The sequence below is a fragment of the Bison bison genome, unplaced genomic scaffold (assembly GCF_000754665.1).
Source record: "Bison bison bison isolate TAMUID 2011002044 unplaced genomic scaffold, Bison_UMD1.0 scf7180017864171, whole genome shotgun sequence".
Taxonomy (NCBI): Eukaryota; Metazoa; Chordata; class Mammalia; order Artiodactyla; family Bovidae; genus Bison; species Bison bison.
In genome coordinates, this window is record NW_011494743.1 from 1,317,272 (window position 1) to 1,332,789 (window position 15,518).

Below are 15,518 nucleotides of genomic sequence, written 5' to 3' on the forward strand. Positions count from 1 at the left end.
GCTCTAGGTCATCACAGAGCACAGAGCTGAGCTCCCCGTGCTGCTCAGCAGCCTCGGAGCTGCTGCCTGTTTGCACATGGTGCTGTATGTATGCCAGTCCTGGCCTCCCCGTGCATCCCGCCCTCCCTTCCCCGCACTGTGTCCACACGTCTGCTCTCCAATCTGTGTCTCTATTCCTGCCCTGCAAAAAGGTTCATCTGCACCATTTTTCTAGATGCCACGTATTTTAATATATGATATTTTTCTCTTTCTGACTTACTTCACTATGTATGACAGACTCCAGGTCCATCCACATCACTACAAATGGCCCAATTTCATTCCTCTCCTTAAATTCTGTATAGAAGACTGTTTCAGGATTCATGGAACAAGTAGTGAATAAACTGACAGAGGGGCTTCCCAGGTGGCACCGTGGTAAAGAATCTGCCTGCCTGCCAGTGCAGGAGACACAAGAGACACGGGTTGGATTCCTGGGTCAGGAAGATCCCCTGGAGTAGGAAATTGCAATCCACGCCAGTCTTCTAGCCCAGAAAATACCATGGTGGGCTACAGTCCATGAGGTTGCAAAGAGTCAGACACGACTTAGCAAATGAACACACACACACACACATACTGACTGAGAGACTATCCAGAGATGGGACTGGATTCTTTTTGGAGATGGGGTGGCACTAGGTTGTCAGAATGACTGAATTTGGCAGAATTTCTGTGGCCAAAAAATCAATTAGTAAACAAAAGATGCTTTCTCCTGGGGTAGACTCAAGGCCTTCTCACTTCTTGGTCTCCTTTGAGATTTGAGTTGAGAAAGTGCCTACTTTGTGAAGCCAGGTGTCCTTAGATTTCTTGGCAGGTAGGGTTTATCATTCCTGCAGCCCCTGTTGGGTGAGTGCAGATACACAGAGAGGAAAGAGCGGTCTGCTAACAGGAGTTACAGCTGGTTGCAATGTTGGGAGGTGGGGAGGGGGCAGTGAGACATCATGGGGCCTGTGACTGAATCTTCCAAGGTGTAGGTAAACTGGGCACTGAGCTTGAGCAGGCAAGAGTTGAACTCAAGGCCAGTTTATTTCCGACTTAATGAACCGCCACAATGTTGGATACCTCCCTGGGGAGGACCCATAAAATTGATGATGTCATTTCTGCTTCCACACTCAAAGCTTCTCATTATGCCTCCTTTCTTTTTCTGACCACCATCCCATTCTAAGCTTAATTTTATTTATTAAAAATTTTGGCTGCATCCCATGGCATGTGGGACGTTAATTCCCTGACCAGAAATTGAACCCACACCCCCTGGAGTGGAAGCACAGTCTGAACCACTGATCCGTGAGGGGAAGTCCTTATGCTTAATTTTTAAAGGGAAGTGGACACAGAGGGCAGCATAGTCAAGATAGATAGGCTACAGTAAAGAACTGGGTTTCCGAGCCAGCTTGGATTCACCTCCTTACCCTTGACTTTCCACCCATGCAGGTGAGTCCCAGAGGACTCTTTGGGGTCCTGGCATTTGCCATGGGGTCTCTAAGGGCCTGAATGAATGTATCCCTGTCGGGTATCTAAGGGCCTGAATGGATGGATCCCTGTGGCCCACACACTTCTTGTTCCACTGGGAGATGCAGAGTGGACAAGGTCCAGGCGGGGCTCTTTAAAGCAGTGCCTCTCAAACCATCAGTGGGAAAAGCTTGTTTATTTAAAATCTCTAATGGGTATTAAAAATAATATGTAACATTCTGGAACAAAATTTTGTCGAGTTTAAAATCATGTGCCTGAATGTTGCAGCAGTGTCCAGTTGTTATTAAGTTTTCTGAATCCTCGGGCTTCCTTTCTGTGTCTTCCTTGTTGCATTGTGTTGTAACTAAGACGTCCAGGACTGACCATGGGCTGTGTCCACATTTTGGGGAAAAACCAGAACTGAAAATGTTAGCTGCTCAGTCGTGTCTGACTCTTTGCAACTCCATGGACTGTAGCCTGCCAGGCTCCCCTGTTCATGGGGTTCTCCAGGCAAGAATACTGGAGTGGGTAGTCATTCTCTGAGATTGAACCTCAGTCTCTTGCACTGCAGGCAGATTCTTTACTGTCTGAACCACCAGGGAAGCCTGAAGTATGCCATAGCATAACTAAATATATAGTGATGTACATATGTAAGTAAATCAAAGCTTTTAATTACCTATTATCTGCACAACGTATTTTTCCTAGAAACACATTCCACCTTCTCCTTCCTCCCTCTTCCCACTCCCTCTCCCCTCCTCCCCTAACTCTCCCTTCCCACCCCACCCCAGTTTCTATATTCCTTCCATGAGTACATACCAATTATCTACTTTTGGCTTTGCACCATGCTACGTGTGAATATGGTAAAGTATTAGCAATGGTTCTTGCCATTTGCAAAGCCACTGGGGAGACCAGATCCACGCAATTCTGCAGAGTAAAAGAGCCAGAGCAGGTTTTAGGAAGAGAGAGCAGAAGGTAGGGCATATAATAGTGTCTATGATGAGAGGCCCCAGAGAAATGCCCCCATTAGGGGCTGTGCATTCACAGAAGCAGAGAAATATCATTTGAGGGCTTGAATAGTCAGGGAAAGGGTTTCTGAGAGAGCACACGTTTGACTAAGCCTGCCAGAGAGGCTAAGACTTGCATTAGCAGAGAAGTGTGCATAGGAAATTTAAGAGGCTGATACTAGCAGCCTGATGCTCTAGGGGTAGAGTGTAGGATGGCTTGGCTAGAGCAGAGAAAGAGCAGTGAGTGGAGGTGATTGATGTGCCTGAGGATTGAGACTGAGTTCATACAATGAGCTCATTAATTAGGCTATGGTTTTTCCAGTGGTCATGTATGGATGTGAAAGTTGGACTGTGAAGAAAGCTGAGTGCGAAGAATTGATGGTTTTGAACTGTGGTGTTGGAGAACACTCTTGAGAGTCCCTTGGACTGCAGGGAAATCCAACCAGTCCATTCTAAAGGAGATCAGTCCTGGGTGTTCTTTGGAAGGAATGATGCTAAAGCTGAAACTCCAATACTTTGGCCACCTGATGCAAAGAGCTGACTGATTTGAAAAGACCCTGATTCTGAGAAAGATTGAGGGCAGGAGGAGAAGGGGATGACAGAGGATGAGATGGCTGGATGGCATCACTGACTTGATGGGCATGAGTTTGGGTGAACTCCGGGAGTTGGTGATGGACAGGGAGGCCTGGCGTGCTGCAATTCATGGGGTCGCAAAGAGTCGGACATGGCTGAACGACTGAACTGAACTGAATGATCTTGTGTCAACAGGCTCTTTAGATGATGGCTCTTTGTTTGGTGTTCTCTAAGGCCAAACCTCAGTGCCCTGCTATATCTTCTTGGTGTTCATCTCTACACTTGTAAGATGTTTTTCTGCAAATACCTACAACCTACTGCCTATGAAATTTTTTTTCTGGCCATGTGAGCATACTTGGTTGGTGCAAAGAACAGGTTGGAAGCTTCAGGGAATAAGGTCTTTCAAACAATGAGAGAGAGGAACTTGGTGAACACCTGTTCCAGCTTCAGTATCCCTTATTCATCTCAGTTGGGGTAAAACCATGCCTTTTTTGGTCTCTCAGAATGGACTGGACTCTCCTGTCCTACAGTGTTGATAATGCACTATTTATTGACTGCCTTCCTTTCCATTCCTCACTTCCCAGCTGTCTTACTGGAGTTTGCTAGAGTTTTCTTACTGGAGGGTCACTTCCTAGATGAACTGCTTAAACTTGAATCTGTGTCTCAGAGTTAAGCTCTGGGGAATCCAAACCAAGATACGAGGTGACCTCCTTTTCTGCACATCAATTCCATTCATTGAATATGTATCCTCTTCTACGTGCAAAACACCTCACTCATACAAGACATTTCTTTGGTTACAAAGATAGTATGACTTTGTATCAAATGGAAACAGTAAGGTGTTCCTGTTTAGCAAGTGTTATAACAAAGCCTTTGACTGTATGGATCATCACAAACTGTGGAAAATTCTGAAAGAGATGGGAATACCAGACCACCTGACCTGCCTCTTGAGAAACCTATATGCAGATTAGGAAGCAACAGTTAGAACTGGACATGGAACAACAGACTGGTTCCAAATAGGAAAAGGAGTACATCAAGGCTGTATATTGTCACCCTGCTTATTTAACTTCTACGCAGAGTACATCATGAGAAACGCTGGGCTGGATGAAGCACAAGCTGGAATCAAGATTGCCTGAAGAAATATCAATAACCTCAGATATGCAGATGACACCACCCTTATGGCAGAAAGTGAAGAGGAACTAAATAACCTCTTGATGAAAGTGAAAGAGGGAAGTGAAAAAGTTGGCTTAAAGCTCAACATTCAGAAAACTAAGATCATGGCATCCGGTCCCATCACTTCATGGGAAATAGATGGGGAAATAGAGGAAACAGTGTCAGACTTTATTTTTTGGGCTTCAAAATCACTGCAGATGGTGATTGCAGCCATGAAATTAAAAGATGCTTACTCCTTGGAAGGAAAGTTATGACCAACCTAGATAGCATATTCAAAAGCAGAGATATTACTTTGTCAACAAAGGTCCAGCTAGTCAAGGCTATGGTTTTTCCAGTGGTCATGTGTGGATGTGAGAGTTGGACTGTGAAGAAAGCTGAGTGCTGAAGAATTGATGCTTTTGAACTGTGATGCTGGAGAAGACTCTTGAGAGTCCCTTGGACTGCAAGGAGATCCAACCAGTCCTGCCGGAGTCCAGCTCCAGCAGCCAGGGGATCAGCCTGAAGGGATGAACAGGGTTGGCAGGAAACAATGTAGCCTCTGACTTGAGTTATGAGTTTCGGGACTACATGTTTATTTCAAGCATCAGCTTCTCTTTTATACTTTTTCAAAAGTATTAGGTCAGAGGTTTGACCTTTTCAGTTCCCCCTCACCCAGATTGTTGTCTCATTGTTGCCCTTCAAACAGAGTTCCTGCTTTAGCGATTCCCTCAGAATCCTGTTTACTTGTGATTACATTGTAACTCATGCTATGTCTGGGCTGCATACCACATTCCTCACTTTATTTCTTATCTTTCTAAATCTTGCTTGCCCCTAGTTTCTTAAGCTCACTATCTCCTAAAAAGGTTTCTAGCTATTCTTAATTATTCCTAAACCCTAAGCTCAGTAAACTTCCTTTGCCATAAACATTTCCCTCACAAACAGGTCTCAGATAACAATCCTTCCCATGGCCTCAAGCTGCGGCCTACATGCTCATCCTGGGACATTCTTTGCAAAAATCCTTGAACAAATGTCAATGGTTACTTTATAGATTATTTTCTGGCCACAACTGCAGAAGGCTTTGTGCTTTCTTCTCTGAAGAACAATAAGCACCTTAGCATTCTTTCCAGCCAACTCAACCGAAGAAAGGAAGAAACAAGTCAGAATCACAAGAGCTAACTCCTTCATCCCGGGTCCGTGCCTGTGGAATGAGAGAGGGGGCTGGGGCTGTGCCTCCATTTTGTCAGTAATGCCTAATGCAGCTCCCGACACAGTCCATCCTAAAGGAGACCAGTCCTGGGTGTTCACTGGAAGGACTGATGCTAAGGCTGAAACTCCAATACTTTGGCTATCTCATGCGAAGAGTTAACTCATTGGAAAAGACCCTGATGCTGGGAGGGATTGGAGGCAGGAGGAGAAGGGGACGACAGAGGATGGGATGGCTGGATGGCATCACCGACTTGATGCACATGAGTTTGGGCGAACTCCGGGTGTTGGTGATAGACAGGGAGGCCTGGCGTGCTGCAGTTCATGGGTTCACAGAGTTGGACATGCCTGAGCAACTGAACTGAACTGAACTGATAACAAAGGAAACCACACTAGAAGTGTATTTCTCATTCCTCTTACACTCCATTGAGGTTTTCAGCCAGGCAGTCAATCAAGAGACCCAATGTGTCAGCCTCTGCCATTGTAATACTGTCCAGCTTCAAAGGTTTTTCTGGGGGTCGCTTCTGCTTCAGTTAGTCGGAAGGAGGAAAGAGCATGTGAGAAAGTCCTCCTGGGGAAGTTTTCTCCTTTGTTTTTCTCAAGCCTAGAAATGGTCCACATTACTTCTACTCAAATTCAGTCACATGGTCACATCCAAGTCAAGGAGGCTGGAAAATGCATGCTGAAAGAGGAGGAGGTAGATTCTGGTGCATGACAGTTTTTGTCAAAACAAATGCATTAGGGTAAAAACAAAAATAAGTATTCCCTGAGGACAGGGCATGGCATCCGTCTGGCTCATCATGGTATGCTGTGTCTTGCTTAGCACTTGACACATACAAGGCAGTCTGTGTTTGTGGAGGGGATACCATGTCTTACCAGATCCTCCCTGGGGGCTTGCTGTGGGTCTCTATAAATCTCTTATTTCCATGGTTTACTCTGACATTTATCTCAATACATATGGCACTGAATGGGGACTATATCTGGTGCTATTTCTGTACCAATGGCTTCATAGGTGAATTTTACCAAACATTTAGAGAAGAGTTAACACCTATCCTTCTGAAACTCACCCACAAAATTGCAGAAGGAACACTTCTGAACTCACTCTATGGCCATCATCACCCTGATACCAAACCAGACAAAGATACCACACACAAAAATTGAAAGTCAGTATCATGGATGAACTTAGATACAAACAATCCCAACAAAATATTAGCAAACTGAATCTAACAATACCTTAAAAGAATCATAATTATGGTCAAGTGGGATTATCTCAAGAATGTAAAGATGGTTCCATATCCACAAATCAATCAATGTGATACACCATATTAACAATTGAAGAATAAAATGCATTTGATCATCTCAGTAGAAACAGAAAAAGGTTTTGACAAAATCAATATCTGTTTATGATGAAAAAAATACTCTTGGGAATAGAGGAAGCCTATATAATAAAGGCCATATATAACAAATAATAACAGGCCATATATAACAAATATATATGGCCTATATAATAAAGGCCATATATAACAAGCCTATATAATAGAGGCCATATATAACAAACCCACAGCTAACATCATACTAACATCACACTCAATGGTGAATAGCTGAAATCATTGCTTCTAAGATACAGAACAAGACAAGGATGTCCACTCTTGCCACTTTTATTCAACATAGTTCCAGAAGTCTTAGTAATAGCAGTCAGAGAAGAAAAATAAATAAAACAAATTCAAATTGGAAAGGAAGAAGCAAAATTGTCACTGTCTGCAGATGACATACTATACATAGAAAAGTCTAAAAGTCAAAAAATTCTCTATCGATGAATTCAGTAAATTTTCAGGATACACAATCAATATACAGATATCTATTGCATTTCTATATATTAACAATAACGACCAGAAAAAGAAACTAAGGAAATAATCCCATTTACTATTGCATCAAAAAGAATAAAATACCTAAGAATTCAGTTCAACTCAGTCGCTCAGTTGTGTCCGACTCTTTGCAACCCTGCGAATTGCAGCACACCAGGCCTCCCTGTCCATCACAAACACCCGGAGTTCACTCAGACTCACGTCCATCGAGTCAGTGATGCCATCCAGCCATCTCATCCTCTGTCGTCCCCTTCTTCTCCTGCCCCCAATCCCTCCCAGCATCAGAGTCTTTTCCAATGAGTCAACTCTTCACATCAGGTGGCCAAAGTATTGAAGTTTCAGCTTCAGCATCAGTCCTTCCAATGAATACCCAGGACTGATCTCCTTTAGAATGGACTGGTTGGATCTCCTTGCAGTCCAAGGGACTCTCAAGAGTCTTCTCCAACACCACAGTTCAAAAGCATCAATTCTTTAGTGCTCAGCTTTCTTCACAGTCCAACTTTCACGTCCATACATGACCACTGGGAAAACCATAGCCTTGACTAGATGGACCTTTGTTGGCAAAGTAATGTCTCTGCTTTTGAATATGCTATCTAGGTCAGTCATCACTTTCTTTCCAAGGAGTAAGTGTCTTTTAATTTCATGGCTGCAGTCACCATCTGAAGTGATTTTGGAGCCCCCCAAAATAAAGTCTGACACTGTTTCCACTGTTTCCCCATCTATTTGCCATGAACTGATGAGACCAGCTGCCGTGATCTTAGTTTTTTGAATGTTGAGCTTTAACCAACTTTTTCATTCTCCTCTTTCACTTTCATCAAGAGGTTTTTTAGTCCCTCTTCACTTTCTGCCATAAGGGTGGAGTCATCTGCATATCTGAGGTTATTGATATTTCTCTTGGCAATCTTGATTCCAGCTTGTGCTTCTTCCAGCCCAGTGTTTCTCATGATGTACTCTGCATAGAAGTTAAATAAACAGGGTGACAATATACAGCCTTGACGTACTCCTTTTCCTATTTGGAACCTAAGAATAAACCTACCTAAAGAGGTAAAAGACCTGTACAGGGAAAACTATAAGACACTGATGAAGGAAATTAAAGACAACACAAACAGATGGACAGATGCATTGTATTAATGGATTGAAAGAATTAATATTGTTAAAATGACCATACTACCCAAGGCAATCTATAGATTCAATGCAATCCCATAAATATCCCTATCAAGAAAGGGCATTTTTCATAGGACTGAAACAAAAAATTTTTTAGTATATATTGAACTCCAAAACAATCTTGAGAAAGAAGAACAAAGCTGGAGGAGTAATAGCTTCAGACTATACTAGAAAGCTATGGCAATCAAAACAGTGTAGTACTGGCACAAAAATAGAAACATAGGTCAGTAAAGGAGAATAGAGAGCCCCAAAGCAAACCCACACACTTACAGTCAATTAGTGTGCAAAAAAAGAAAGTAAGAATACACAGTGGAGAAAAGACAGTCTCTTCAGCAAGTTACTCTGGGAAAACAGGGCATCTGCATGTAAAAGAGTGAAAGCAGGACATTTCTAACACCAGGTACAAGAATAAACTCAAAATGGATTAAGGACATTAGTGTAAGGTAGGATACCATAAAACCCCTAGAATAAAACATGGGCAGAACACTCTTTGACATATATTATAGCTATGTTTTTTGTGAGGGGACCTGTCTTCTAAGGCAATGGAAACAAAAGCAAAAATAAACAGATGGGACTAAATTAGTGCAGGCATTATGGAAAACCATGTGGAGATTTCTCCAAAAACTAAAACTAGAACTACCATATAAATCAACAATCCCCTTTCAGGGTATTCCTAAAAAAACTAAAACAGTAATTTGAAAAAACACATGCACCCCAATATTCATAGCAGCATTATTTTACAGAAGTCAGGATATGGAAGCAATCGAAGTGTCAATCAACAAATGAATGGATAAAGAAGATATGGTATATATGTACAAGAGAATACTATTCAGTGATACAAAAGAATGAAATTTTGCCATTTGCAAAAATATAAGATAGACTTGAAGAGTTTTATGCTTAGTGAAATAACTCAGATGAAGAAAGACACACTGTATAATATCACTTACACATGTAATCTAAAAACACAGCAAACTAGTGATTATAAAAGAAAGAGAGACCCACAGATATAGAGAACAAACCAGTGGTTACCAGTGGGTGGAAGGAGTGGGGAGGGACAAGACAGGATGTACAGTGTATAAAATAAATAAGCTACAAGGATATATTGTACAGCAAAGGAAATATAGTCCATATTTTATAATAACTATAAATGGAGTATAACTTTAAAAAACTATGAATCACTGTTGTACACCTGAAACTTGTATAATATTTTAAATCAACTATACTTCAATTTTCAAAAGGAAAAGTTAAAAAGTCTATGGCTTGATGAATTCTTAATGATGAGTCTGTCTGTGTTGTCAGGAAGACGGTTACTCATGTCGCCTTGTCTATGGAACCTCAGGGCCAGTCTCACTCAGCTGCAGCCCCTGGTTTCTTGTCTGAACGGCTCTCTCATCTCTGGAGCTGGCTTTGCCACGAGCAGGGACAGAATAGTAAGGCTCCTCCCTTAGTGTGCCTTCCCCACTGATGGACAGGATTTGATGTATAAATAGCTCAGTTCCCTTGCCCCTCATGGAGGTCATTTTGAAGTGCGTGTTGTCCCCTAGCCCAAGCTCTTGCTGGCCTGAAAACACACTTTAGTGACAGCTTTCACTCTCAACTCTATTTATAACATAGAATTAGGATAGAGACAATAGATCAGGAGATGAGCTTCCCAGGTGGCTCAGTGATAAAGAATCAGCCTGCTAAGCAGGAGACACAGATTTGATCCCTGGAATGGGAAGATCCCCTGGAAAAGGAAATGGCAACCGACTCCAGTATCCTTGCCTGGAAAATCTCATGGACAGAGGAGCCTGGCGGGCTACAATCCATGGGGTCACAAAGAATCGGACACAACTTAGTGACTAAATAGCATCAGCAGCAACAGATCAGAAGACAGTCACCGTTGCAAAATAGCTTGTGACTCATGGTTCCCAAGGGGAGGGGGCACCCCGTGCCATCGGAGGGTGCGGCAGGAAGAGAGGGGATGAGGCAGGATAAGTGGGTTTGGGTGAATCACTTAAATCACTTTAGCAGGAGCTAAGGCATAAAGCTGCCCTTGATTGTCCAGTGCCTTGTCCTAAGGGATTAGGGCAGGTGGATAATGGCCTAGCATGTGAGAGCCCAATAAAGAAGGTGGATACAGTGTGGGCTCTGCATGGGTTGGTTTGTATCTGATACATGTTCAAGAGCAAGTAAGTATTTCTAGGAATTGACCAACCCAAGGAGGACAGTCCCTCCAGAGATGTAAGACTTTAGATGTCGAAGCATCAGCAAGTAAAATAAAAGACGTGGTCAATATAGACTCTTATTTTCCTTTTCCCACATCTGTGTTCCTAGTTCCTCCCAGATAAACTACCTGAATTTGAATCTTTTTCTCAGGCTGTGCTTCTGGGGGACTCCAAACTAATTTGGGCAGTTAGGATGACTCCTACAATAATCTGGATTTGGCAAGCAGTAGGAATAGAAATAAGTAATGCTCAAAATTCTCCAAGCCAGGCTTCAACAATATGTGAACCATGAACTTCCAGATGTTCAAGCTGGTTTTAGAAAAGGCAGAGAAACCAAAGATCAAATTGCCAACATCTGTTGGATCATGGAAAAAGCAGGAGAGTTTCAGAAAAACATCTATTTCTGCTTTATTGACTATGCCAAAGCCTTTGACTGTGTGGATCACCACAAACTGTGAAAAATTCTTCAAGAGATGGGAATACCAGACCACCTGACCTGTGTCTTGAGAAATCTGTATGCAGGTCAGGAGGCAACAGTTAGAACTGGGCATGCAACAGTTCTCCTTTCCAAATAGGAAAAGGAGAACGTCAAGGCTGTATATTGTCACCCTGCTTATTTAACTTATATGCAGAGTACATCATGAGAAACGCTGGGCTGGAGGAAGCACAAGCTGGAATCAAGATTGCCAGGAAAAATATCAATAACCTCAGATATGCAGATGACACCACCCTTATGGCAGAAAGTGGAGAGCTGAAGAGCCTCTTGATGAAAGTGAAAGAGGACAGTGAAAAAGTTGGCTTAAAGCTCAACATTCAGAAAACTAAGATCATGGCATCTGGTCCCATCACTTCATAGCAAATAGATGGGGAAACAGTGGAAACAGTGGCAGACTTTAATTTTTTGGTCTGCAAAATCACTTCAGATGGTGACTGCAGCCAGGAAATTAAAAGATGCTTACTCCTTGGAAGAAAAGTTATGACCAACCTAGACAGCGTATTAGAAAGCAAAGACATTACTTTGTCAACAAAGGTCTGTCTAGTCAAGGCTATGTTTTTCCCAGTAGTCATGTATGGATGTGAGAGTTGGACCATAAAGAAAGCTGAGCGCCAAAGAATTGATGCTTTTGAACTGTTGTGTTGGAGAGGACTCTTGAGAATCCCTTGGACAGTAAGGAGATCCAACTAGTCCATTCTAAAGGAAATCAGCCCTGAATATTCATTGGAAGGACTGATGCTGAAGCTGAAACTCCAATACTTTGGCCACCTGATGTGAAGAACTGACTCATTTGAAAAGACCCTGATGCTGGGAAAGATTGAAGATGGGAGAAGGGGATGACAGAGGATGAGATGGCTGGATGGCATCACTGACTCAATGGACATGAGTTTGAGTAAACTCTGGGAGTTGATGATGGACAGGGAGGCCTGGTGTGCTGCAGTCCATGGGGTTGCACAGAGTCGGACATGACTGAGTGACTGAACTGAACTGAACTGAGGAATAGAAAGAAAGGGGTTCTCTGGAATGTTCACAATGTTTTCACTCTTGGAATCGTGTTAGTTGAATCAGAAAGGATGTGTCTATCTGTATTATATATGTATATCAAAACTGGCAAATGCTATAAACCAGAGCATCTCCTCACACTTTACTAGCACACTGCTGCTTCTCTGGGAAGTTTATAAATAAAATAATCCATTGTCATGTGGTTTTAGTGTTGGGAGAGTAATCAAGATTTGTCTAATCTAATCTCCTAAATTCAAATACAGAAAATGCATCCCAGAGTGAGCAAGGAAGTTAGCACGGGATGAAAGTTGGTGGCAATGCAACCAACTTGGTAATGCAATTTGCAAATCTCTTGGTCAGTAAGATTTCCTCACCAATTTCATACCTGGGCTGTGGCTTTTAAAATATTTACTTACCTATTTATTTATTTTTCATGTTTGGCTGCGTTGGGTCTTAGTTGTGGCACATGGGATCTTTGTGAAGTGTGCAGGTGGGCTAGTTGACGTACATGGGCTTAGCTCTCTGATTGGGATAGAATCCACATCCCCTGCATCAGACGGTGAATTCTTTTTTTTTTTTTTTTTTTTTGATATTTATTTGTTTGTTTGTTTTTGGCTGCACTGGGCCTCTGTTGCTGTGCATGGGTTTTTCTCTAGCTGTGGGGAGCGGGGGCTCCTCCGTAGCTTCGGTACTCCAGCGTCTCACTGCAGTGGCTTCTCTTGTTGCAGAGCAGGGGCTCTAGGCATGTGGGCTTCAGCAGTTGCAGCGTGTGGGCTCTAGAGCGCAGCCTCAGTAGCGGTGGTGCACTGGATGCTTTGTGGCATGCGGGATCTTCCCAGACCAAGAATCAAACCTGTGTCCCCTGCACTGGCAGGTGATTCTTAACCACTAAACCACCAGACAAGCCCTGGAAGGTGAATTCTTAACCATCAGGGAAATTCCTGCCTGTGATTTGAAAATCAATATAAATATACTGGTATTGGCTTTTTTTTTCATTTTCAGATTTTATTTATTAAATAATGTGTGTGTGCTGAGGAGAGAAGAGGGAAAGAGAGATGAGGAAGAGCATTCTGCAGTATTCCCTACTGACAGCTTAATTTAATAAATCATTTTGTTAAAGGCTAAAAATAAATAAATAAAAATTCCCTAAGCATTTGTTGACACTGTAAATATGGAAAATCTGTTGCTGAATAGCAGCTAAGTAGATGCCAGGGGAGAACACTGTGACAAAAATCTTAACCAAATATTGATATGAACATATTTCTGTTTTCGTGAAAATATGTTCCCTCCGTATGGGAAAGGAAACTGTAAGGAGAGAAATACAAACAACACATTGAAGCAGCACTGAGTGGAGAAGCTGCTCATCTGCCAGAGCAAACCAGCCCTGTTCATTCTGTGAATGTTCCTGGAGACACTGTCATGAAATTTACTTACACAAATGGGAAGCCAAGATTCTCCCATTGGAGGAAAAATGACAGATTTTAAGTATGGTTATTCAGTGAGGTTGAAAACATACACAGTACAGTTATGCTCCAAGCAGGTGATTTAATTGAATCATCAGGGCTTTTAAACCTTAGATACAAGGCTAAGGGATTTAACTTTTAGAAAATTGTGTGACTTCATGTATTAGTGTGTAGACATTTATATTCGACAGACATTTATATTCGACAGACATTTATATCCAAGATTCCAGCATGTTTTGAACTCAGTGGTTCCAACATATAGTCCACAGTTTCAGGTCTTCCAAGTCAGTTTCCAGATTAAGAAAATTCAGAATATTATTCTCCTAACTGCCTTATTTTCTTTTCAAATACAAAACATATTTTTGAGACCAATTAAAAGGAATAGATCAAACAGCAAAATTCTGTAAAGCAATTATCCTTCAATAAAAAATAAATTAATTTAAAAAATAAGTAAAAGGAATAGATCAAGCCAGAAAGATGAAAAAATAAAACAGCCGGAAAAGATATTCTATTAGTCTAACCTTAAGAAATACATCAGACAAATCCTAACTGAGGGATAGTGCTCAAATACCTGACCAGCATTCTGCCAAGGTCATCAAAAACAAGAAAGTCTGAGAAAGTGTCACAGTCAAGAGAACCATCAAGAGACAAGAGAGGCTAACAGTACAAGTGATGACTTGCACTGGCTTCTAGAACAGGAAAAGGACATTAGGGAAAAACTGAGGAAATTGTAGCTATATATGGACTTGAGTTCATAATAATATATCAAAGTAGGTACATTAATTATAATAAATATACCCTACTAACATGGGTATATAATAAATATACCTACTAACATAGGTAATAAATATACCCACTAACTACTAATAGGAAAATCTGAATGTGGATCCATGGGAACTCTCCATAATACCTTTGCAATAATTCTGTAAGTCCAAAACTTCTGAAATTTACAAAATTTGTTAAAAACATAAATCAGAGACACATATTTTTAGAAAACAAAAGATCTGTTAGTTTTAGCTTTTAACTTTTACTCATGGAGAAGGAAATGGCAACCCACTCCAGTATTCTTGCCTGGAGAATCCCATGGACAAAGGAGCCTGGTGGGCTACAGTCCATGGGGTTGCAAAGAGTCAGACACGACTGAGCAACTAACACACACACACGGTGTCTGAGCATACTGCTGTCAGAAGAAGCGACTGTGAGCTTAAAGGAGGAGTTAAAAAAGATTTAAGAAGATGTAGAGATTCCAATGGAGAAGGCAATGGCACCCCACTCCAGCACTCTTCCCTGGAAAATCCCATGGACGGAGGAGCCTGGTGGGCTGAAGTCCATGGGGTCGCTAGGAGTCGGACACGACTGAGCGACTTCACTTTCACTTTCATGCATTGGAGAAGGAAATGGCAACCCACTCCACTGTTCTTGCCTGGAGAATCCCAGGGACGGGGAACCTGGTGGGCTGCTGTCTATGGAGTCGCACAGAGTCGGACACGACTGAAGCGACTCAGCAGCGGCAGCGGCAGCAGCAAAGATTCCAATGCAAAATCATCAAGGACAGTTGAGGACTTTGCTGGTGACAGAATATAGTGTCAATGAGCTCAGACTCTAATAAAATTACCCAGCACGTCAGCCAATGGTCCAAGAACTTTTATCCTTATTCTCAGTTCAGTTCAGTTCAAGTCACTCAGTCGTGTCCGACTCTTTGCAACTCCATGAATCGCAGCATGCCAGGCCTTCCTGTCCATCACCAACTCCCAGAGTTCACTCAAACTCATGCCCATCAAGTCAGTGATGCCATCCAGCCATCTCATCCTCTGTCATCCCCTTCTCCTCCTGCCCCCAATCCCTCCCAGCATCAGAGTCTTTTCCAATGAGTCAACTCTTCGCATGAGGTGGCCAAAGTACTGGAGTTTCAGCTT